This window comes from Schistocerca serialis, unplaced genomic scaffold (genome assembly GCF_023864345.2).
Source record: "Schistocerca serialis cubense isolate TAMUIC-IGC-003099 unplaced genomic scaffold, iqSchSeri2.2 HiC_scaffold_1352, whole genome shotgun sequence".
Taxonomy (NCBI): Eukaryota; Metazoa; Arthropoda; class Insecta; order Orthoptera; family Acrididae; genus Schistocerca; species Schistocerca serialis.
Window position 1 is genome coordinate 3,775,248 of NW_026047572.1, and position 26,772 is coordinate 3,802,019.

The window sequence follows — 26,772 nt, forward strand, 5'->3', positions numbered from 1 at the left end:
TACATGTAGTGGCATATTGCTCCTGCAGGACTGACCACAGTAATAATTAAAGAGTGGAAAGAAAGAAATTTGGTCGAGCAGCTGGCAGCAGCAACTATGACTCTCTTAAGGCAGCCAAATGCCTCGTCACTCGGCGAAATTTATTTGAAAACTCGAGGAAATCGTCGTTGAAGTAACTCAGACAACGGTAACATGGACAGGTGGTGGCGTATCGCTTCTGCAGGACTGACCACAGTACGATTTAAAGGGAGGAAAGATTCAAAGAAAGGGGAGCAGCTGCCTGCAGTAACTATGACGCTCTTAAGGTAGCCAAATGCCTCGTCACTCGGCGAAATTTATTTGAAAACGCGAGGAAATCGTCGTTGAAGTAAATCAGACAACGGTAACATGCACAGGTTGTGGCGTATCGCTCTGCAGGACTGACCACAGTACGATTTAAAGGGAGGAAAGATGCAAAGAAGGGGGAGCAGCTGGCTGCAGTGACTATGACTCTCTTAAGGTAGCCAAATGCCTCGTCACTCGGCGAAATTTATTTGAAAACTCGAGGAAATCGTTGTTGTGGTAACTCAGACAACGGTAACATGGACAGGTGGTGGCGTATCGCTTCTGCAGGACTGACCACAGTACGATTTAAAGGGAGGAAGGATTCAAAGAAGGGGGAGCAGCTGGCTGCAGTAACTATGACGCTTATAAGGTAGCCAAATGCCTCGTCATCCGGCGAGGTACATTTGCTAACTCGAGAGACTCGTAGTGGGAGTAACAGAGACGACGTTAACGTGGACATATAGTGGCACATCGGTTCTGTAGGACAGCCATAGCAAGAATGATAGAGAGAATGGGCTTAGAAAAGTGGGAGCAGCAGGCAGGGGTACTATGACTCCCTTAAGGTAGCCAAATGCCTCGTCACCATGTAAATTTTTTTTTGAAAACTCGAGGATATTTTCGTTAAGGTAGCTCAGACAACGTTAAGGTTTACATGTAGTGGCATATTGCTCCTGCAGGACTGACCACAGTAATAATTAAAGAGTGGAAAGAAAGAAAGTTGGTCGAGCAGCTGGCAGCAGCAACTATGACTCTCTTAAGGCAGCCAAATGCCTCGTCACTCGGCGAAATTTATTTGAAAACTCGAGGAAATCGTCGTTGAAGTAACTCAGACAACGGTAACATGGACAGGTGGTGGCGTATCGCTTCTGCAGGACTGACCACAGTACGATTTAAAGGGAGGAAAGATTCAAAGAAGGGGGAGCAGCTGCCTGCAGTAACTATGACGCTCTTAAGGTAGCCAAATGCCTCGTCACTCGGCGAAATTTATTTGAAAACGCGAGGAAATCGTCGTTGAAGTAAATCAGACAACGGTAACATGCACAGGTGGTGGCGTATCGCTCTGCAGGACTGACCACAGTACGATTTAAAGGGAGGAAAGATTCAAAGAAGGGGGAGCAGCTGGCTGCAGTAACTATGACTCTCTTAATGTAGCCAAATGCCTCGTCACTCGGCGAGATTTATTTGAAAACTCGAGGAAATCGTCGTTGAAGTAAATCAGACAACGGTAACATGCACAGGTTGTGGCGTATCGCTCTGCAGGACTGACCACAGTACGATTTAAAGGGAGGAAAGATTCAAAGAAGGGGCAGCAGCTGGCTGCAGTAACTATGACGCTTATAAGGTAGCCAAATGCCTCGTCATCCGGCGAGGTACATTTGCTAACTCGAGAGACTCGTAGTGGGAGTAACAGAGACGACGTTAACGTGGACATATAGTGGCACATCGGTTCTGTAGGACAGCCATAGCAAGAATGATAGAGAGAATGGGCTTAGAAAAGTGGGAGCAGCAGGCAGGGGTACTATGACTCCCTTAAGGTAGCCAAATGCCTCGTCACCATGTAAATTTTTTTTTGAAAACTCGAGGATATTTTCGTTAAGGTAGCTCAGACAACGTTAAGGTTTACATGTAGTGGCATATTGCTCCTGCAGGACTGAACACAGTAATAATTAAAGAGTGGAAAGAAAGAAAGTTGGTCGAGCAGCTGGCAGCAGCAACTATGACTCTCTTAAGGCAGCCAAATGCCTCGTCACTCGGCGAAATTTATTTGAAAACTCGAGGAAATCGTCGTTGAAGTAACTCAGACAACGGTAACATGGACAGGTGGTGGCGTATCGCTTCTGCAGGACTGACCACAGTACGATTTAAAGGGAGGAAAGATTCAAAGAAGGGGGAGCAGCTGCCTGCAGTAACTATGACGCTCTTAAGGTAGCCAAATGCCTCGTCACTCGGCGAAATTTATTTGAAAACGCGAGGAAATCGTCGTTGAAGTAAATCAGACAACGGTAACATGCACAGGTGGTGGCGTATCGCTCTGCAGGACTGACCACAGTACGATTTAAAGGGAGGAAAGATTCAAAGAAGGGGGAGCAGCTGGCTGCAGTAACTATGACTCTCTTAAGGTAGCCAAATGCCTCGTCACTCGGCGAGATTTATTTGAAAACTCGAGGAAATCGTCGTTGAAGTAAATCAGACAACGGTAACATGCACAGGTTGTGGCGTATCGCTCTGCAGGACTGACCACAGTACGATTTAAAGGGAGGAAAGATTCAAAGAAGGGGGAGCAGCTGGCTGCAGTGACTATGACTCTCTTAAGGTAGCCAAATGCCTCGTCACTCGGCGAAATTTATTTGAAAACTCGAGGAAATCGTTGTTGTGGTAACTCAGACAACGGTAACATGGACAGGTGGTGGCGTATTGCTTCTGCAGGACTGACCACAGTACGATTTAAAGGGAGGAAGGATTCAAAGAAGGGGGAGCAGCTGGCTGCAGTAACTATGACGCTTATAAGGTAGCCAAATGCCTCGTCATCCGGCGAGGTACATTTGCTAACTCGAGAGACTCGTAGTGGGAGTAACAGAGACGACGTTAACGTGGACATATAGTGGCACATCGGTTCTGTAGGACAGCCATAGCAAGAATGATAGAGAGAATGGGCTTAGAAAAGTGGGAGCAGCAGGCAGGGGTACTATGACTCCCTTAAGGTAGCCAAATGCCTCGTCACCATGTAAATTTTTTTTTGAAAACTCGAGGATATTTTCGTTAAGGTAGCTCAGACAACGTTAAGGTTTACATGTAGTGGCATATTGCTCCTGCAGGACTGACCACAGTAATAATTAAAGAGTGGAAAGAAAGAAAGTTGGTCGAGCAGCTGGCAGCAGCAACTATGACTCTCTTAAGGCAGCCAAATGCCTCGTCACTCGGCGAAATTTATTTGAAAACTAGAGGAAATCGTCGTTGAAGTAACTCAGACAACGGTAACATGGACAGGTGGTGGCGTATCGCTTCTGCAGGACTGACCACAGTACGATTTAAAGGGAGGAAAGATTCAAAGAAGGGGGAGCAGCTGCCTGCAGTAACTATGACGCTCTTAAGGTAGCCAAATGCCTCGTCACTCGGCGAAATTTATTTGAAAACGCGAGGAAATCGTCGTTGAAGTAAATCAGACAACGGTAACATGCACAGGTGGTGGCGTATCGCTCTGCAGGACTGACCACAGTACGATTTAAAGGGAGGAAAGATTCAAAGAAGGGGGAGCAGCTGGCTGCAGTAACTATGACTCTCTTAAGGTAGCCAAATGCCTCGTCACTCGGCGAGATTTATTTGAAAACTCGAGGAAATCGTCGTTGAAGTAAATCAGACAACGGTAACATGCACAGGTTGTGGCGTATCGCTCTGCAGGACTGACCACAGTACGATTTAAAGGGAGGAAAGATTCAAAGAAGGGGGAGCAGCTGGCTGCAGTGACTATGACTCTCTTAAGGTAGCCAAATGCCTCGTCACTCGGCGAAATTTATTTGAAAACTCGAGGAAATCGTTGTTGTGGTAACTCAGACAACGGTAACATGGACAGGTGGTGGCGTATTGCTTCTGCAGGACTGACCACAGTACGATTTAAAGGGAGGAAGGATTCAAAGAAGGGGGAGCAGCTGGCTGCAGTAACTATGACGCTTATAAGGTAGCCAAATGCCTCGTCATCCGGCGAGGTACATTTGCTAACTCGAGAGACTCGTAGTGGGAGTAACAGAGACGACGTTAACGTGGACATATAGTGGCACATCGGTTCTGTAGGACAGCCATAGCAAGAATGATAGAGAGAATGGGCTTAGAAAAGTGGGAGCAGCAGGCAGGGGTACTATGACTCCCTTAAGGTAGCCAAATGCCTCGTCACCATGTAAATTTTTTTTTGAAAACTCGAGGATATTTTCGTTAAGGTAGCTCAGACAACGTTAAGGTTTACATGTAGTGGCATATTGCTCCTGCAGGACTGACCACAGTAATAATTAAAGAGTGGAAAGAAAGAAAGTTGGTCGAGCAGCTGGCAGCAGCAACTATGACTCTCTTAAGGCAGCCAAATGCCTCGTCACTCGGCGAAATTTATTTGAAAACTCGAGGAAATCGTCGTTGAAGTAACTCAGACAACGGTAACATGGACAGGTGGTGGCGTATCGCTTCTGCAGGACTGACCACAGTACGATTTAAAGGGAGGAAAGATTCAAAGAAGGGGGAGCAGCTGCCTGCAGTAACTATGACGCTCTTAAGGTAGCCAAATGCCTCGTCACTCGGCGAAATTTATTTGAAAACGCGAGGAAATCGTCGTTGAAGTAAATCAGACAACGGTAACATGCACAGGTGGTGGCGTATCGCTCTGCAGGACTGACCACAGTACGATTTAAAGGGAGGAAAGATTCAAAGAAGGGGGAGCAGCTGGCTGCAGTAACTATGACTCTCTTAAGGTAGCCAAATGCCTCGTCACTCGGCGAGATTTATTTGAAAACTCGAGGAAATCGTCGTTGAAGTAAATCAGACAACGGTAACATGCACAGGTTGTGGCGTATCGCTCTGCAGGACTGACCACAGTACGATTTAAAGGGAGGAAAGATTCAAAGAAGGGGCAGCAGCTGGCTGCAGTAACTATGACGCTTATAAGGTAGCCAAATGCCTCGTCATCCGGCGAGGTACATTTGCTAACTCGAGAGACTCGTAGTGGGAGTAACAGAGACGACGTTAACGTGGACATATAGTGGCACATCGGTTCTGTAGGACAGCCATAGCAAGAATGATAGAGAGAATGGGCTTAGAAAAGTGGGAGCAGCAGGCAGGGGTACTATGACTCCCTTAAGGTAGCCAAATGCCTCGTCACCATGTAAATTTTTTTTTGAAAACTCGAGGATATTTTCGTTAAGGTAGCTCAGACAACGTTAAGGTTTACATGTAGTGGCATATTGCTCCTGCAGGACTGAACACAGTAATAATTAAAGAGTGGAAAGAAAGAAAGTTGGTCGAGCAGCTGGCAGCAGCAACTATGACTCTCTTAAGGCAGCCAAATGCCTCGTCACTCGGCGAAATTTATTTGAAAACTCGAGGAAATCGTCGTTGAAGTAACTCAGACAACGGTAACATGGACAGGTGGTGGCGTATCGCTTCTGCAGGACTGACCACAGTACGATTTAAAGGGAGGAAAGATTCAAAGAAGGGGGAGCAGCTGCCTGCAGTAACTATGACGCTCTTAAGGTAGCCAAATGCCTCGTCACTCGGCGAAATTTATTTGAAAACGCGAGGAAATCGTCGTTGAAGTAAATCAGACAACGGTAACATGCACAGGTGGTGGCGTATCGCTCTGCAGGACTGACCACAGTACGATTTAAAGGGAGGAAAGATTCAAAGAAGGGGGAGCAGCTGGCTGCAGTAACTATGACTCTCTTAAGGTAGCCAAATGCCTCGTCACTCGGCGAGATTTATTTGAAAACTCGAGGAAATCGTCGTTGAAGTAAATCAGACAACGGTAACATGCACAGGTTGTGGCGTATCGCTCTGCAGGACTGACCACAGTACGATTTAAAGGGAGGAAAGATTCAAAGAAGGGGGAGCAGCTGGCTGCAGTGACTATGACTCTCTTAAGGTAGCCAAATGCCTCGTCACTCGGCGAAATTTATTTGAAAACTCGAGGAAATCGTTGTTGTGGTAACTCAGACAACGGTAACATGGACAGGTGGTGGCGTATTGCTTCTGCAGGACTGACCACAGTACGATTTAAAGGGAGGAAGGATTCAAAGAAGGGGGAGCAGCTGGCTGCAGTAACTATGACGCTTATAAGGTAGCCAAATGCCTCGTCATCCGGCGAGGTACATTTGCTAACTCGAGAGACTCGTAGTGGGAGTAACAGAGACGACGTTAACGTGGACATATAGTGGCACATCGGTTCTGTAGGACAGCCATAGCAAGAATGATAGAGAGAATGGGCTTAGAAAAGTGGGAGCAGCAGGCAGGGGTACTATGACTCCCTTAAGGTAGCCAAATGCCTCGTCACCATGTAAATTTTTTTTTGAAAACTCGAGGATATTTTCGTTAAGGTAGCTCAGACAACGTTAAGGTTTACATGTAGTGGCATATTGCTCCTGCAGGACTGACCACAGTAATAATTAAAGAGTGGAAAGAAAGAAAGTTGGTCGAGCAGCTGGCAGCAGCAACTATGACTCTCTTAAGGCAGCCAAATGCCTCGTCACTCGGCGAAATTTATTTGAAAACTAGAGGAAATCGTCGTTGAAGTAACTCAGACAACGGTAACATGGACAGGTGGTGGCGTATCGCTTCTGCAGGACTGACCACAGTACGATTTAAAGGGAGGAAAGATTCAAAGAAAGGGGAGCAGCTGCCTGCAGTAACTATGACGCTCTTAAGGTAGCCAAATGCCTCGTCACTCGGCGAAATTTATTTGAAAACGCGAGGAAATCGTCGTTGAAGTAAATCAGACAACGGTAACATGCACAGGTTGTGGCGTATCGCTCTGCAGGACTGACCACAGTACGATTTAAAGGGAGGAAAGATGCAAAGAAGGGGGAGCAGCTGGCTGCAGTGACTATGACTCTCTTAAGGTAGCCAAATGCCTCGTCACTCGGCGAAATTTATTTGAAAACTCGAGGAAATCGTTGTTGTGGTAACTCAGACAACGGTAACATGGACAGGTGGTGGCGTATCGCTTCTGCAGGACTGACCACAGTACGATTTAAAGGGAGGAAGGATTCAAAGAAGGGGGAGCAGCTGGCTGCAGTAACTATGACGCTTATAAGGTAGCCAAATGCCTCGTCATCCGGCGAGGTACATTTGCTAACTCGAGAGACTCGTAGTGGGAGTAACAGAGACGACGTTAACGTGGACATATAGTGGCACATCGGTTCTGTAGGACAGCCATAGCAAGAATGATAGAGAGAATGGGCTTAGAAAAGTGGGAGCAGCAGGCAGGGGTACTATGACTCCCTTAAGGTAGCCAAATGCCTCGTCACCATGTAAATTTTTTTTTGAAAACTCGAGGATATTTTCGTTAAGGTAGCTCAGACAACGTTAAGGTTTACATGTAGTGGCATATTGCTCCTGCAGGACTGACCACAGTAATAATTAAAGAGTGGAAAGAAAGAAAGTTGGTCGAGCAGCTGGCAGCAGCAACTATGACTCTCTTAAGACAGCCAAATGCCTCGTCACTCGGCGAAATTTATTTGAAAACTCGAGGAAATCGTCGTTGAAGTAACTCAGACAACGGTAACATGGACAGGTGGTGGCGTATCGCTTCTGCAGGACTGACCACAGTACGATTTAAAGGGAGGAAAGATTCAAAGAAGGGGGAGCAGCTGCCTGCAGTAACTATGACGCTCTTAAGGTAGCCAAATGCCTCGTCACTCGGCGAAATTTATTTGAAAACGCGAGGAAATCGTCGTTGAAGTAAATCAGACAACGGTAACATGCACAGGTGGTGGCGTATCGCTCTGCAGGACTGACCACAGTACGATTTAAAGGGAGGAAAGATTCAAAGAAGGGGGAGCAGCTGGCTGCAGTAACTATGACTCTCTTAAGGTAGCCAAATGCCTCGTCACTCGGCGAGATTTATTTGAAAACTCGAGGAAATCGTCGTTGAAGTAAATCAGACAACGGTAACATGCACAGGTTGTGGCGTATCGCTCTGCAGGACTGACCACAGTACGATTTAAAGGGAGGAAAGATTCAAAGAAGGGGCAGCAGCTGGCTGCAGTAACTATGACGCTTATAAGGTAGCCAAATGCCTCGTCATCCGGCGAGGTACATTTGCTAACTCGAGAGACTCGTAGTGGGAGTAACAGAGACGACGTTAACGTGGACATATAGTGGCACATCGGTTCTGTAGGACAGCCATAGCAAGAATGATAGAGAGAATGGGCTTAGAAAAGTGGGAGCAGCAGGCAGGGGTACTATGACTCCCTTAAGGTAGCCAAATGCCTCGTCACCATGTAAATTTTTTTTTGAAAACTCGAGGATATTTTCGTTAAGGTAGCTCAGACAACGTTAAGGTTTACATGTAGTGGCATATTGCTCCTGCAGGACTGAACACAGTAATAATTAAAGAGTGGAAAGAAAGAAAGTTGGTCGAGCAGCTGGCAGCAGCAACTATGACTCTCTTAAGGCAGCCAAATGCCTCGTCACTCGGCGAAATTTATTTGAAAACTCGAGGAAATCGTCGTTGAAGTAACTCAGACAACGGTAACATGGACAGGTGGTGGCGTATCGCTTCTGCAGGACTGACCACAGTACGATTTAAAGGGAGGAAAGATTCAAAGAAGGGGGAGCAGCTGCCTGCAGTAACTATGACGCTCTTAAGGTAGCCAAATGCCTCGTCACTCGGCGAAATTTATTTGAAAACGCGAGGAAATCGTCGTTGAAGTAAATCAGACAACGGTAACATGCACAGGTGGTGGCGTATCGCTCTGCAGGACTGACCACAGTACGATTTAAAGGGAGGAAAGATTCAAAGAAGGGGGAGCAGCTGGCTGCAGTAACTATGACTCTCTTAAGGTAGCCAAATGCCTCGTCACTCGGCGAGATTTATTTGAAAACTCGAGGAAATCGTCGTTGAAGTAAATCAGACAACGGTAACATGCACAGGTTGTGGCGTATCGCTCTGCAGGACTGACCACAGTACGATTTAAAGGGAGGAAAGATTCAAAGAAGGGGCAGCAGCTGGCTGCAGTAACTATGACGCTTATAAGGTAGCCAAATGCCTCGTCATCCGGCGAGGTACATTTGCTAACTCGAGAGACTCGTAGTGGGAGTAACAGAGACGACGTTAACGTGGACATATAGTGGCACATCGGTTCTGTAGGACAGCCATAGCAAGAATGATAGAGAGAATGGGCTTAGAAAAGTGGGAGCAGCAGGCAGGGGTACTATGACTCCCTTAAGGTAGCCAAATGCCTCGTCACCATGTAAATTTTTTTTTGAAAACTCGAGGATATTTTCGTTAAGGTAGCTCAGACAACGTTAAGGTTTACATGTAGTGGCATATTGCTCCTGCAGGACTGACCACAGTAATAATTAAAGAGTGGAAAGAAAGAAAGTTGGTCGAGCAGCTGGCAGCAGCAACTATGACTCTCTTAAGGCAGCCAAATGCCTCGTCACTCGGCGAAATTTATTTGAAAACTCGAGGAAATCGTCGTTGAAGTAACTCAGACAACGGTAACATGGACAGGTGGTGGCGTATCGCTTCTGCAGGACTGACCACAGTACGATTTAAAGGGAGGAAAGATTCAAAGAAGGGGGAGCAGCTGCCTGCAGTAACTATGACGCTCTTAAGGTAGCCAAATGCCTCGTCACTCGGCGAAATTTATTTGAAAACGCGAGGAAATCGTCGTTGAAGTAAATCAGACAACGGTAACATGCACAGGTGGTGGCGTATCGCTCTGCAGGACTGACCACAGTACGATTTAAAGGGAGGAAAGATTCAAAGAAGGGGGAGCAGCTGGCTGCAGTAACTATGACTCTCTTAAGGTAGCCAAATGCCTCGTCACTCGGCGAGATTTATTTGAAAACTCGAGGAAATCGTCGTTGAAGTAAATCAGACAACGGTAACATGCACAGGTTGTGGCGTATCGCTCTGCAGGACTGACCACAGTACGATTTAAAGGGAGGTAAGATTCAAAGAAGGGGGAGCAGCTGGCTGCAGTGACTATGACTCTCTTAAGGTAGCCAAATGCCACGTCACTCGGCGAAATTTATTTGAAAACTCGAGGAAATCGTTGTTGTGGTAACTCAGACAACGGTAACATGGACAGGTGGTGGCGTATCGCTTCTGCAGGACTGACCACAGTACGATTTAAAGGGAGGAAAGATTCAAAGAAGGGGGAGCAGCTGCCTGCAGTAACTATGACGCTCTTAAGGTAGCCAAATGCCTCGTCACTCGGCGAAATTTATTTGAAAACGCGAGGAAATCGTCGTTGAAGTAAATCAGACAACGGTAACATGCACAGGTGGTGGCGTATCGCTCTGCAGGACTGACCACAGTACGATTTAAAGGGAGGAAAGATTCAAAGAAGGGGGAGCAGCTGGCTGCAGTAACTATGACTCTCTTAAGGTAGCCAAATGCCTCGTCACTCGGCAAAATTTATTTTAAAACTCGAGGAAATCGTTGTTAAAGTAACTCAGACAACGGTAACATGGACAGGTGGTGGCGTATTGCTTCTGCAGGACTGACCACAGTACGATTTAAAGGGAGGAAGGATTCAAAGAAGGGGGAGCAGCTGGCTGCAGTAACTATGACGCTTATAAGGTAGCCAAATGCCTCGTCATCCGGCGAGGTACATTTGCTAACTCGAGAGACTCGTAGTGGGAGTAACAGAGACGACGTTAACGTGGACATATAGTGGCACATCGGTTCTGTAGGACAGCCATAGCAAGAATGATAGAGAGAATGGGCTTAGAAAAGTGGGAGCAGCAGGCAGGGGTACTATGACTCCCTTAAGGTAGCCAAATGCCTCGTCACCATGTAAATTTTTTTTTGAAAACTCGAGGATATTTTCGTTAAGGTAGCTCAGACAACGTTAAGGTTTACATGTAGTGGCATATTGCTCCTGCAGGACTGACCACAGTAATAATTAAAGAGTGGAAAGAAAGAAAGTTGGTCGAGCAGCTGGCAGCAGCAACTATGACTCTCTTAAGGCAGCCAAATGCCTCGTCACTCGGCGAAATTTATTTGAAAACTCGAGGAAATCGTCGTTGAAGTAACTCAGACAACGGTAACATGGACAGGTGGTGGCGTATCGCTTCTGCAGGACTGACCACAGTACGATTTAAAGGGAGGAAAGATTCAAAGAAGGGGGAGCAGCTGCCTGCAGTAACTATGACGCTCTTAAGGTAGCCAAATGCCTCGTCACTCGGCGAAATTTATTTGAAAACGCGAGGAAATCGTCGTTGAAGTAAATCAGACAACGGTAACATGCACAGGTGGTGGCGTATCGCTCTGCAGGACTGACCACAGTACGATTTAAAGGGAGGAAAGATTCAAAGAAGGGGGAGCATCTGGCTGCAGTAACTATGACTCTCTTAAGGTAGCCAAATGCCTCGTCACTCGGCGAGATTTATTTGAAAACTCGAGGAAATCGTCGTTGAAGTAAATCAGACAACGGTAACATGCACAGGTTGTGGCGTATCGCTCTGCAGGACTGACCACAGTACGATTTAAAGGGAGGAAAGATTCAAAGAAGGGGCAGCAGCTGCCTGCAGTAACTATGACGCTCTTAAGGTAGCCAAATGCCTCGTCACTCGGCGAAATTTATTTGAAAACTCGAGGAAATCGTCGTTGAAGTAAATCAGACAACGGTAACATGCACAGGTTGTGGCGTATCGCTCTGCAGGACTGACCACAGTACGATTTAAAGGGAGGAAAGATTCAAAGAAGGGGGAGCAGCTGGCTGCAGTGACTATGACTCTCTTAAGGTAGCCAAATGCCTCGTCACTCGGCGAAATTTATTTGAAAACTCGAGGAAATCGTTGTTGTGGTAACTCAGACAACGGTAACATGGACAGGTGGTGGCGTATCGCTTCTGCAGGACTGACCACAGTACGATTTAAAGGGAGGAAGGATTCAAAGAAGGGGGAGCAGCTGGCTGCAGTAACTATGACGCTTATAAGGTAGCCAAATGCCTCGTCATCCGGCGAGGTACATTTGCTAACTCGAGAGACTCGTAGTGGGAGTAACAGAGACGACGTTAACGTGGACATATAGTGGCACATCGGTTCTGTAGGACAGCCATAGCAAGAATGATAGAGAGAATGGGCTTAGAAAAGTGGGAGCAGCAGGCAGGGGTACTATGACTCCCTTAAGGTAGCCAAATGCATCGTCACCATGTAAATTTTTTTTTGAAAACTCGAGGATATTTTCGTTAAGGTAGCTCAGACAACGTTAAGGTTTACATGTAGTGGCATATTGCTCCTGCAGGACTGACCACAGTAATAATTAAAGAGTGGAAAGAAAGAAAGTTGGTCGAGCAGCTGGCAGCAGCAACTATGACTCTCTTAAGGCAGCCAAATGCCTCGTCACTCGGCGAAATTTATTTGAAAACTCGAGGAAATCGTCGTTGAAGTAACTCAGACAACGGTAACATGGACAGGTGGTGGCGTATCGCTTCTGCATGACTGACCACAGTACGATTTAAAGGGAGGAAAGATTCAAAGAAGGGGGAGCAGCTGCCTGCAGTAACTATGACGCTCTTAAGGTAGCCAAATGCCTCGTCACTCGGCGAAATTTATTTGAAAACGCGAGGAAATCGTCGTTGAAGTAAATCAGACAACGGTAACATGCACAGGTGGTGGCGTATCGCTCTGCAGGACTGACCACAGTACGATTTAAAGGGAGGAAAGATTCAAAGAAGGGGGAGCAGCTGGCTGCAGTAACTATGACTCTCTTAAGGTAGCCAAATGCCTCGTCACTCGGCGAGATTTATTTGAAAACTCGAGGAAATCGTCGTTGAAGTAAATCAGACAACGGTAACATGCACAGGTGGTGGCGTATCGCTCTGCAGGACTGACCACAGTACGATTTAAAGGGAGGAAAGATTCAAAGAAGGGGGAGCAGCTGGCTGCAGTAACTATGACGCTTATAAGGTAGCCAAATGCCTCGTCATCCGGCGAGGTACATTTGCTAACTCGAGAGACTCGTAGTGGGAGTAACAGAGACGACGTTAACGTGGACATACAGTGGCACATCGGTTCTGTAGGACAGCCATAGCAAGAATGATAGAGAGAATGGGCTTAGAAAAGTGGGAGCAGCAGGCAGGGGTACTATGACTCCCTTAAGGTAGCCAAATGCCTCGTCACCATGTAAATTTTTTTTTGAAAACTCGAGGATATTTTCGTTAAGGTAGCTCAGACAACGTTAAGGTTTACATGTAGTGGCATATTGCTCCTGCAGGACTGAACACAGTAATAATTAAAGAGTGGAAAGAAAGAAAGTTGGTCGAGCAGCTGGCAGCAGCAACTATGACTCTCTTAAGGCAGCCAAATGCCTCGTCACTCGGCGAAATTTATTTGAAAACTCGAGGAAATCGTCGTTGAAGTAACTCAGACAACGGTAACATGGACAGGTGGTGGCGTATCGCTTCTGCAGGACTGACCACAGTACGATTTAAAGGGAGGAAAGATTCAAAGAAGGGGGAGCAGCTGCCTGCAGTAACTATGACGCTCTTAAGGTAGCCAAATGCCTCGTCACTCGGCGAAATTTATTTGAAAACGCGAGGAAATCGTCGTTGAAGTAAATCAGACAACGGTAACATGCACAGGTGGTGGCGTATCGCTCTGCAGGACTGACCACAGTACGATTTAAAGGGAGGAAAGATTCAAAGAAGGGGGAGCAGCTGGCTGCAGTAACTATGACTCTCTTAAGGTAGCCAAATGCCTCGTCACTCGGCGAGATTTATTTGAAAACTCGAGGAAATCGTCGTTGAAGTAAATCAGACAACGGTAACATGCACAGGTTGTGGCGAATCGCTCTGCAGGACTGACCACAGTACGATTTAAAGGGAGGAAAGATTCAAAGAAGGGGGAGCAGCTGGCTGCAGTGACTATGACTCTCTTAAGGTAGCCAAATGCCTCGTCACTCGGCGAAATTTATTTGAAAACTCGAGGAAATCGTTGTTGTGGTAACTCAGACAACGGTAACATGGACAGGTGGTGGCGTATCGCTTCTGCAGGACTGACCACAGTACGTATTAAAGGGAGGAAAGATTCAAAGAAGGGGGAGCAGCTGCCTGCAGTAACTATGACGCTCTTAAGGTAGCCAAATGCCTCGTCACTCGGCGAAATTTATTTGAAAACGCGAGGAAATCGTCGTTGAAGTAAATCAGACAACGGTAACATGCACAGGTGGTGGCGTATCGCTCTGCAGGACTGACCACAGTACGATTTAAAGGGAGGAAAGATTCAAAGAAGGGGGAGCAGCTGGCTGCAGTAACTATGACTCTCTTAAGGTAGCCAAATGCCTCGTCACTCGGCGAGATTTATTTGAAAACTCGAGGAAATCGTCGTTGAAGTAAATCAGACAACGGTAACATGCACAGGTGGTGGCGTATCGCTCTGCAGGACTGACCACAGTACGATTTAAAGGGAGGAAAGATTCAAAGAAGGGGGAGCAGCTGGCTGCAGTAACTATGACGCTTATAAGGTAGCCAAATGCCTCGTCATCCGGCGAGGTACATTTGCTAACTCGAGAGACTCGTTGTGGGAGTAACAGAGACGACGTTAACGTGGACATATAGTGGCACATCGGTTCTGTAGGACAGCCATAGCAAGAATGATAGAGAGAATGGGCTTAGAAAAGTGGGAGCAGCAGGCAGGGGTACTATGACTCCCTTAAGGTAGCCAAATGCCTCGTCACCATGTAAATTTTTTTTTGAAAACTCGAGGATATTTTCGTTAAGGTAGCTCAGACAACGTTAAGGTTTACATGTAGTGGCATATTGCTCCTGCAGGACTGACCACAGTAATAATTAAAGAGTGGAAAGAAAGAAAGTTGGTCGAGCAGCTGGCAGCAGCAACTATGACTCTCTTAAGGCAGCCAAATGAGTCGTCACTCGGCGAAATTTATTTGAAAACTCGAGGAAATCGTCGTTGAAGTAACTCAGACAACGGTAACATGGACAGGTGGTGGCGTATCGCTTCTGCAGGACTGACCACAGTACGATTTAAAGGGAGGAAAGATTCAAAGAAGGGGGAGCAGCTGCCTGCAGTAACTATGACGCTCTTAAGGTAGCCAAATGCCTCGTCACTCGGCGAAATTTATTTGAAAACGCGAGGAAATCGTCGTTGAAGTAAATCAGACAACGGTAACATGCACAGGTGGTGGCGTATCGCTCTGCAGGACTGACCACAGTACGATTTAAAGGGAGGAAAGATTCAAAGAAGGGGGAGCAGCTGGCTGCAGTAACTATGACTCTCTTAAGGTAGCCAAATGCCTCGTCACTCGGCGAGATTTATTTGAAAACTCGAGGAAATCGTCGTTGAAGTAAATCAGACAACGGTAACATGCACAGGTTGTGGCGTATCGCTCTGCAGGACTGACCACAGTACGATTTAAAGGGAGGAAAGATTCAAAGAAGGGGGAGCAGCTGGCTGCAGTAACTATGACGCTCTTAAGGTAGCCAAATGCCTCGTCACTCGGCGAAATTTATTTGAAAACGCGAGGAAATCGTCGTTGAAGTAAATCAGACAACGGTAACATGCACAGGTGGTGGCGTATCGCTCTGCAGGACTGACCACAGTACGATTTAAAGGGAGGAAAGATTCAAAGAAGGGGGAGCAGCTGGCTGCAGTAACTATGACTCTCTTAAGGTAGCCAAATGCCTCGTCACTCGGCAAAATTTATTTTAAAACTCGAGGAAATCGTTGTTAAAGTAACTCAGACAACGGTAACATGGACAGGTGGTGGTGTATTGCTTCTGCAGGACTGACCACAGTACGATTTAAAGGGAGGAAGGATTCAAAGAAGGGGGAGCAGCTGGCTGCAGTAACTATAACGCTTATAAGGTAGCCAAATGCCTCGTCATCCGGCGAGGTACATTTGCTAACCCGAGAGACTCGTAGTGGGAGTAACAGAGACGACGTTAACGTGGACATATAGTGGCACATCGGTTCTGTAGGACAGCCATAGCAAGAATGATAGAGAGAATGGGCTTAGAAAAGTGGGAGCAGCAGGCAGGGGTACTATGACTCCCTTAAGGTAGCCAAATGCCTCGTCACCATGTAAATTTTTTTTTGAAAACTCGAGGATATTTTCGTTAAGGTAGCTCAGACAACGTTAAGGTTTACATGTAGTGGCATATTGCTCCTGCAGGACTGAACACAGTAATAATTAAAGAGTGGAAAGAAAGAAAGTTGGTCGAGCAGCTGGCAGCAGCAACTATGACTCTCTTAAGGCAGCCAAATGCCTCGTCACTCGGCGAAATTTATTTGAAAACTCGAGGAAATCGTCGTTGAAGTAACTCAGACAACGGTAACATGGACAGGTGGTGGCGTATCGCTTCTGCAGGACTGACCACAGTACGATTTAAAGGGAGGAAAGATTCAAAGAAGGGGGAGCAGCTGCCTGCAGTAACTATGACGCTCTTAAGGTAGCCAAATGCCTCGTCACTCGGCGAAATTTATTTGAAAACGCGAGGAAATCGTCGTTGAAGTAAATCAGACAACGGTAACATGCACAGGTGGTGGCGTATCGCTCTGCAGGACTGACCACAGTACGATTTAAAGGGAGGAAAGATTCAAAGAAGGGGGAGCAGCTGGCTGCAGTAACTATGACTCTCTTAAGGTAGCCAAATGCCTCGTCACTCGGCGAGATTTATTTGAAAAATCGAGGAAATCGTCGTTGAAGTAAATCAGACAACGGTAACATGCACAGGTTGTGGCGTATCGCTCTGCAGGACTGACCACAGTACGATTTAAAGGGAGGAAAGATTCAAAGAAGGGGGAGCAGCTGGCTGCAGTGACTATGACTCTCTTAAGGTAGCCAAATGCCTCGTCACTCGGCGAAATTTATTTGAAAACTCGAGGAAATCGTTGTTGTGGTAACTCAGACAACGGTAACATGGACAGGTGGTGGCGTATCGCTTCTGCAGGACTGACCACAGTACGATTTAAAGGGAGGAAAGATTCAAAGAAGGGGGAGCAGCTGCCTGCAGTAACTATGACGCTCTTAAGGTAGCCAAATGCCTCGTCACTCGGCGAAATTTATTTGAAAACGCGAGGAAATCGTCGTTGAAGTAAATCAGACAACGGTAACATGCACAGGTAGTGGCGTATCGCTCTGCAGGACTGACCACAGTACGATTTAAAGGGAGGAAAGATTCAAAGAAGGGGGAGCAGCTGGCTGCAGTAACTATGACTCTCTTAAGGTAGCCAAATGCCTCGTCACTCGGCAAAATTTATTTTAAAACTCGAGGAAATCGTTGTTAAAGTAACTCAGACAACGGTAACATGGACAGGTGGTGGCGTATTGCTTCTGCAGGACTGACCACAGTACGATTTAAAGGGAGGAAAGATTCAAAGAAGGGGGAGCAGCTGCCTGCAGTAACTATGACGCTCTTAAGGTAGCCAAATGCCTCGTCACTCGGCGAAATTTATTTGAAAACGCGAGGAAATCGTCGTTGAAGTAAATCAGACAACGGTAACATGCACAGGTGGTGGCGTATCGCTCTGCAGGACTGACCACAGTACGATTTAAAGGGAGGAAAGATTCAAAGAAGGGGGAGCAGCTGGCTGCAGTAACTATGACTCTCTTAAGGTAGCCAAATGCCTCGTCACTCGGCAAAATTTATTTTAAAACTCGAGGAAATCGTTGTTAAAGTAACTCAGACAACGGTAACATGGACAGGTGGTGGCGTATTGCTTCTGCAGGACTGACCACAGTACGATTTAAAGGGAGGAAGGATTCAAAGAAGGGGGAGCAGCTGGCTGCAGTAACTATGACGCTTATAAGGTAGCCAAATGCCTCGTCATCCGGCGAGGTACATTTGCTAACCCGAGAGACTCGTAGTGGGAGTAACAGAGACGACGTTAACGTGGACATATAGTGGCACATCGGTTCTGTAGGACAGCCATAGCAAGAATGATAGAGAGAATGGGCTTAGAAAAGTGGGAGCAGCAGGCAGGGGTACTATGACTCCCTTAAGGTAGCCAAATGCCTCGTCACCATGTAAATTTTTTTTTGAAAACTCGAGGATATTTTCGTTAAGGTAGCTCAGACAACGTTAAGGTTTACATGTAGTGGCATATTGCTCCTGCAGGACTGAACACAGTAATAATTAAAGAGTGGAAAGAAAGAAAGTTGGTCGAGCAGCTGGCAGCAGCAACTATGACTCTCTTAAGGCAGCCAAATGCCTCGTCACTCGGCGAAATTTATTTGAAAACTCGAGGAAATCGTCGTTGAAGTAACTCAGACAACGGTAACATGGACAGGTGGTGGCGTATCGCTTCTGCAGGACTGACCACAGTACGATTTAAAGGGAGGAAAGATTCAAAGAAGGGTTAGCAGCTGCCTGCAGTAACTATGACGCTCTTAAGGTAGCCAAATGCCTCGTCACTCGGCGAAATTTATTTGAAAACGCGAGGAAATCGTCGTTGAAGTAAATCAGACAACGGTAACATGCACAGGTGGTGGCGTATCGCTCTGCAGGACTGACCACAGTACGATTTAAAGGGAGGAAAGATTCAAAGAAGGGGGAGCAGCTGGCTGCAGTAACTATGACTCTCTTAAGGTAGCCAAATGCCTCGTCACTCGGCGAGATTTATTTGAAAACTCGAGGAAATCGTCGTTGAAGTAAATCAGACAACGGTAACATGCACAGGTTGTGGCGTATCGCTCTGCAGGACTGACCACAGTACGATTTAAAGGGAGGAAAGATTCAAAGAAGGGGGAGCAGCTGGCTGCAGTGACTATGACTCTCTTAAGGTAGCCAAATGCCTCGTCACTCGGCGAAATTTATTTGAAAACTCGAGGAAATCGTTGTTGTGGTAACTCAGACAACGGTAACATGGACAGGTGGTGGCGTATCGCTTCTGCAGGACTGACCACAGTACGATTTAAAGGGAGGAAGGATTCAAAGAAGGGGGAGCAGCTGGCTGCAGTAACTATGACGCTTATAAGGTAGCCAAATGCCTCGTCATCCGGCGAGGTACATTTGCTAACCCGAGAGACTCGTAGTGGGAGTAACAGAGACGACGTTAACGTGGACATATAGTGGCACATCGGTTCTGTAGGACAGCCATAGCAAGAATGATAGAGAGAATGGGCTTAGAAAAGTGGGAGCAGCAGGCAGGGGTACTATGACTCCCTTAAGGTAGCCAAATGCCTCGTCACCATGTAAATTTTTTTTTGAAAACTCGAGGATATTTTCGTTAAGGTAGCTCAGACAACGTTAAGGTTTACATGTAGTGGCATATTGCTCCTGCAGGACTGACCACAGTAATAATTAAAGAGTGGAAAGAAAGAAAGTTGGTCGAGCAGCTGGCAGCAGCAACTATGACTCTCTTAAGGCAGCCAAATGCCTCGTCACTCGGCGAAATTTATTTGAAAACTCGAGGAAATCGTCGTTGAAGTAACTCAGACAACGGTAACATGGACAGGTGGTGGCGTATCGCTTCTGCAGGACTGACCACAGTACGATTTAAAGGGAGGAAAGATTCAAAGAAGGGGGAGCAGCTGCCTGCAGTAACTATGACGCTCTTAAGGTAGCCAAATGCCTCGTCACTCGGCGAAATTTATTTGAAAACGCGAGGAAATCGTCGTTGAAGTAAATCAGACAACGGTAACATGCACAGGTGGTGGCGTATCGCTCTGCAGGACTGACCACAGTACGATTTAAAGGGAGGAAAGATTCAAAGAAGGGGGAGCAGCTGGCTGCAGTAACTATGACTCTCTTAAGGTAGCCAAATGCCTCGTCACTCGGCGAGATTTATTTGAAAACTCGAGGAAATCGTCGTTGAAGTAAATCAGACAACGGTAACATGCACAGGTTGTGGCGTATCGCTCTGCAGGACTGACCACAGTACGATTTAAAGGGAGGAAAGATTCAAAGAAGGGGCAGCAGCTGCCTCCAGTAACTATGACGCTCTTAAGGTAGCCAAATGCCTCGTCACTCGGCGAAATTTATTTGAAAACGCGAGGAAATCGTCGTTGAAGTAAATCAGACAACGGTAACATGCACAGGTGGTGGCGTATCGCTCTGCAGGACTGACCACAGTACGATTTAAAGGGAGGAAAGATTCAAAGAAGGGGGAGCAGCTGGCTGCAGTAACTATGACTCTCTTAAGGTAGCCAAATGCCTCGTCACTCGGCAAAATTTATTTTAAAACTCGAGGAAATCGTTGTTGAAGTAACTCAGACAACGGTAACATGGACAGGTGGTGGCGTATTGCTTCTGCAGGACTGACCACAGTACGATTTAAAGGGAGGAAGGATTCAAAGAAGGGGGAGCAGCTGGCTGCAGTAACTATGACGCTTATAAGGTAGCCAAATGCCTCGTCATCCGGCGAGGTACATTTGCTAACTCGAGAGACTCGTAGTGGGAGTAACAGAGACGACGTTAACGTGGACATATAGTGGCACATCGGTTCTGTAGGACAGCCATAGCAAGAATGATAGAGAGAATGGGCTTAGAAAAGTGGGAGCAGCAGGCAGGGGTACTATGACTCCCTTAAGGTAGCCAAATGCCTCGTCACAATGTAAATTTTTTTTTGAAAACTCGAGGATATTTTCGTTAAGGTAGCTCAGACAACGTTAAGGTTTACATGTAGTGGCATATTGCTCCTGCAGGACTGACCACAGTAATAATTAAAGAGTGGAAAGAAAGAAAGTTGGTCGAGCAGCTGGCAGCAGCAACTATGACTCTCTTAAGGCAGCCAAATGCCTCGTCACTCGGCGAAATTTATTTGAAAACTCGAGGAAATCGTCGTTGAAGTAACTCAGACAACGGTAACATGGACAGGTGGTGGCGTATCGCTCTGCAGGACTGACCACAGTACGATTTAAAGGGAGGAAAGATTCAAAGAAGGGGGAGCAGCTGGCTGCAGTAACTATGACTCTCTTAAGGTAGCCAAATGCCTCGTCACTCGGCGAGATTTATTTGAAAACGCGAGGAAATCGTCGTTGAAGTAAATCAGACAACGGTAACATGCACAGGTGGTGGCGTATCGCTCTGCAGGACTGACCACAGTACGATTTAAAGGGAGGAAAGATTCAAAGAAGGGGGAGCAGCTGGCTGCAGTAACTATGACTCTCTTAAGGTAGCCAAATGCCTCGTCACTCGGCGAGATTTATTTGAAAACTCGAGGAAATCGTCGTTGAAGTAAATCAGACAACGGTAACATGCACAGGTTGTGGCGTATCGCTCTGCAGGACTGACCACAGTACGATTTAAAGGGAGGAAAGATTCAAAGAAGGGGCACCAGCTGCCTGCAGTAACTATGACGCTCTTAAGGTAGCCAAATGCCTCGTCACTCGGCGAAATTTATTTGAAAACGCGAGGAAATCGTCGTTGAAGTAAATCAGACAACGGTAACATGCACAGGTGGTGGCGTATCGCTCTGCAGGACTGACCACAGTACGATTTAAAGGGAGGAAAGATTCAAAGAAGGGGGAGCAGCTGGCTGCAGTAACTATGACTCTCTTAAGGTAGCCAAATGCCTCGTCACTCGGCAAAATTTATTTTAAAACTCGAGGAAATCGTTGTTGAAGTAACTCAGACAACGGTAACATGGACAGGTGGTGGCGTATTGCTTCTGCAGGACTGACCACAGTACGATTTAAAGGGAGGAAGGATTCAAAGAAGGGGGAGCAGCTGGCTGCAGTAACTATGACGCTTATAAGGTAGCCAAATGCCTCGTCATCCGGCGAGGTACATTTGCTAACTCGAGAGACTCGTAGTGGGAGTAACAGAGACGACGTTAACGTGGACATATAGTGGCACATCGGTTCTGTAGGACAGCCATAGCAAGAATGATAGAGAGAATGGGCTTAGAAAAGTGGGAGCAGCAGGCAGGGGTACTATGACTCCCTTAAGGTAGCCAAATGCCTCGTCACAATGTAAATTTTTTTTTGAAAACTCGAGGATATTTTCGTTAAGGTAGCTCAGACAACGTTAAGGTTTACATGTAGTGGCATATTGCTCCTGCAGGACTGACCACAGTAATAATTAAAGAGTGGAAAGAAAGAAAGTTGGTCGAGCAGCTGGCAGCAGCAACTATGACTCTCTTAAGGCAGCCAAATGCCTCGTCACTCGGCGAAATTTATTTGAAAACTCGAGGAAATCGTCGTTGAAGTAACTCAGACAACGGTAACATGGACAGGTGGTGGCGTATCGCTTCTGCAGGACTGACCACAGTACGATTTAAAGGGAGGAAAGATTCAAAGAAGGGGGAGCAGCTGGCTGCAGTAACTATGACTCTCTTAAGGTAGCCAAATGCCTCGTCACTCGGCGAGATTTATTTGAAAACTCGAGGAAATCGTCGTTGAAGTAAATCAGACAACGGTAACATGCACAGGTTGTGGCGTATCGCTCTGCAGGACTGACCACAGTACGATTTAAAGGGAGGAAAGATTCAAAGAAGGGGCAGCAGCTGCCTGCAGTAACTATGACGCTCTTAAGGTAGCCAAATGCCTCGTCACTCGGCGAAATTTATTTGAAAACGCGAGGAAATCGTCGTTGAAGTAAATCAGACAACGGTAACATGCACAGGTGGTGGCGTATCGCTCTGCAGGACTGACCACAGTACGATTTAAAGGGAGGAAAGATTCAAAGAAGGGGGAGCAGCTGGCTGCAGTAACTATGACTCTCTTAAGGTAGCCAAATGCCTCGTCACTCGGCAAAATTTATTTTAAAACTCGAGGAAATCGTTGTTGAAGTAACTCAGACAACGGTAACATGGACAGGTGGTGGCGTATTGCTTCTGCAGGACTGACCACAGTACGATTTAAAGGGAGGAAGGATTCAAAGAAGGGGGAGCAGCTGGCTGCAGTAACTATGACGCTTATAAGGTAGCCAAATGCCTCGTCATCCGGCGAGGTACATTTGCTAACTCGAGAGACTCGTAGTGGGAGTAACAGAGACGACGTTAACGTGGACATATAGTGGCACATCGGTTCTGTAGGACAGCCATAGCAAGAATGATAGAGAGAATGGGCTTAGAAAAGTGGGAGCAGCAGGCAGGGGTACTATGACTCCCTTAAGGTAGCCAAATGCCTCGTCACAATGTAAATTTTTTTTTGAAAACTCGGGGATATTTTCGTTAAGGTAGCTCAGACAACGTTAAGGTTTACATGTAGTGGCATATTGCTCCTGCAGGACTGACCACAGTAATAATTAAAGAGTGGAAAGAAAGAAAGTTGGTCGAGCAGCTGGCAGCAGCAACTATGACTCTCTTAAGGCAGCCAAATGCCTCGTCACTCGGCGAAATTTATTTGAAAACTCGAGGAAATCGTCGTTGAAGTAACTCAGACAACGGTAACATGGACAGGTGGTGGCGTATCGCTTCTGCAGGACTGACCCCAGTACGATTTAAAGGGAAGAAAGATTCAAAGAAGGGGGAGCAGCTGCCTGCAGTAACTATGACGCTCTTAAGGTAGCCAAATGCCTCGTCACTCGGCGAAATTTATTTGAAAACGCGAGGAAATCGTCGTTGAAGTAAATCAGACAACGGTAACATGCACAGGTGGTGGCGTATCGCTCTGCAGGACTGACCACAGTACGATTTAAAGGGAGGAAAGATTCAAAGAAGGGGGAGCAGCTGGCTGCAGTAACTATGACTCTCTTAAGGTAGCCAAATGCCTCGTCACTCGGCGAGATTTATTTGAAAACTCGAGGAAATCGTCGTTGAAGTAAATCAGACAACGGTAACATGCACAGGTTGTGGCGTATCGCTCTGCAGGACTGACCACAGTACGATTTAAAGGGAGGAAAGATTCAAAGAAGGGGGAGCAGCTGGCTGCAGTGACTATGACTCTCTTAAGGTAGCCAAATGCCTCGTCACTCGGCGAAATTTATTTGAAAACTCGAGGAAATCGTTGTTGTGGTAACTCAGACAACGGTAACATGGACAGGTGGTGGCGTATCGCTTCTGCAGGACTGACCACAGTACGATTTAAAGGGAGGAAAGATTCAAAGAAGGGGGAGCAGCTGCCTGCAGTAACTATGACGCTCTTAAGGTAGCCAAATGCCTCGTCACTCTGCGAAATTTATTTGAAAACGCGAGGAAATCGTCGTTGAAGTAAATCAGACAACGGTAACATGCACAGGTGGTGGCGTATCGCTCTGCAGGACTGACCACAGTACGATTTAAAGGGAGGAAGGATTCAAAGAAGGGGGAGCAGCTGGCTGCAGTAACTATGACGCTTATAAGGTAGCCAAATGCCTCGTCATCCGGCGAGGTACATATGCTAACTCGAGAGACTCGTAGTGGGAGTAACAGTGACGACGTTAACGTGGACATACAGTGGCACATCGGTTCCATAGGACAGGCCATACCAAGAATGATAGAGAGAATGGGCTTAGAAAAGTGGGAGCAGCATTCAGGAGTACTATGACTCTCTTAAGGTAGCCAAATGAATCGTCACCATGTGAAATTTTTTGTTGAAAACTCGAGGATATCTTCGATAAGGTAGCTCATACAACGTTAAGGTTTACATGTAGTGGCATATTGCTCCTGCAGGACTGACCACAGTAATAATTAAAGAGTGGAAAGAAAGAAGGTAGGTCGAGCAGCTGGCAACAGTAACTATGACTCTCTTAAGGTAGCCAAATGCCTCGTCACTCGGCGAAATTTATCTGAAAACTCGAGGAAATCTTTGTTGAAGTAACTCAGACAACGGTAACATGGACAGGTGGTGGCGTATTGCTTCTGCAGGACTGACCACAGTACGATTTAAAGGGAGGAAGGATTCAAAGAAGGGGGAGCAGCTGGCTGCAGTAACTATGACGCTTATAAGGTAGCCAAATGCCTCGTCATCCGGCGAGGTACATTTGCTAACTCGAGAGACTCGTAGTGGGAGTAACAGAGACGACGTTAACGTGGACATATAGTGGCACATCGGTTCTGTAGGACAGCCATAGCAAGAATGATAGAGAGAATGGGCTTAGAAAAGTGGGAGCAGCAGGCAGGGGTACTATGACTCCGTTAAGGTAGCCAAATGCCTCGTCACCATGTAAATTTTTTTTTGAAAACTCGAGGATATTTTCGTTAAGGTAGCTCAGACAACGTTAAGGTTTACATGTAGTGGCATATTGCTCCTGCAGGACTGACCACAGTAATAATTAAAGAGTGGAAAGAAAGAAAGTTGGTCGAGCAGCTGGCAGCAGCAACTATGACTCTCTTAAGGCAGCCAAATGCCTCGTCACTCGGCGAAATTTATTTGAAAACTCGAGGAAATCGTCGTTGAAGTAACTCAGACAACGGCAACATGGACAGGTGGTGGCGTATCGCTTCTGCAGGACTGACCACAGTACGATTTAAAGGGAGGAAAGATTCAAAGAAGGGGGAGCAGCTGCCTGCAGTAACTATGACGCTCTTAAGGTAGCCAAATGCCTCGTCACTCGGCGAAATTTATTTGAAAACGCGAGGAAATCGTCGTTGAAGTAAATCAGACAACGGTAACATGCACAGGTGGTGGCGTATCGCTCTGCAGGACTGACCACAGTACGATTTAAAGGGAGGAATGATTCAAAGAAGGGGGAGCAGCTGGCTGCAGTGACTATGACTCTCTTAAGGTAGCCAAATGCCTCGTCACTCGTTGAAATTTATTTGAAAACTCGAGGAAATCGTTGTTCTGGTAACTCAGACAACGGTAACATGGACAGGTGGTGGCGTATCGCTTCTGCAGGACTGACCACAGTACGATTTAAAGGGAGGAAAGATTCAAAGAAGGGGGAGCAGCTGCCTGCAGTAACTATGACGCTCTTAAGGTAGCCAAATGACTCGTCACTCGGCAAAATTTATTTTAAAACTCGAGGAAATCGTTGTTAAAGTAACTCAGACAACGGTAACATGGACAGGTGGTGGCGTATTGCTTCTGCAGGACTGACCACAGTACGATTTAAAGGGAGGAAGGATTCAAAGAAGGGGGAGCAGCTGGCTGCAGTAACTATGACGCTTATAAGGTAGCCAAATGCCTCGTCATCCGGCGAGGTACATTTGCTAACTCGAGAGACTCGTAGTGGGAGTAACAGAGACGACGTTAACGTGGACATATAGTGGCACATCGGTTCTGTAGGACAGCCATAGCAAGAATGATAGAGAGAATGGGCTTAGAAAAGTGGGAGCAGCAGGCAGGGGTACTATGACTCCCTTAAGGTAGCCAAATGCCTCGTCACCATGTAAATTTTTTTTTGAAAACTCGAGGATATTTTCGTTAAGGTAGCTCAGACAACGTTAAGGTTTACATGTAGTGGCATATTGCTCCTGCAGGACTGACCACAGTAATAATTAAAGAGTGGAAAGAAAGAAAGTTGGTCGAGCAGCTGGCAGCAGCAACTATGACTCTCTTAAGGCAGCCAAATGCCTCGTCACTCGGCGAAATTTATTTGAAAACTCGAGGAAATCGTCGTTGAAGTAAATCAGACAACGGTAACATGCACAGGTGGTGGCGTATCGCTCTGCAGGACTGACCACAGTACGATTTAAAGGGAGGAAAGATTCAAAGAAGGGGGAGCAGCTGCCTGCAGTAACTATGACGCTCTTAAGGTAGCCAAATGCCTCGTCACTCGGCGAAATTTATTTGAAAACGCGAGGAAATCGTCGTTGAAGTAAATCAGACAACGGTAACATGCACAGGTGGTGGCGTATCGCTCTGCAGGACTGACCACAGTACGATTTAAAGGGAGGAAAGATTCAAAGAAGGGGGAGCAGCTGGCTGCAGTAACTATGACCCTCTTAAGGTAGCCAAATGCCTCGTCA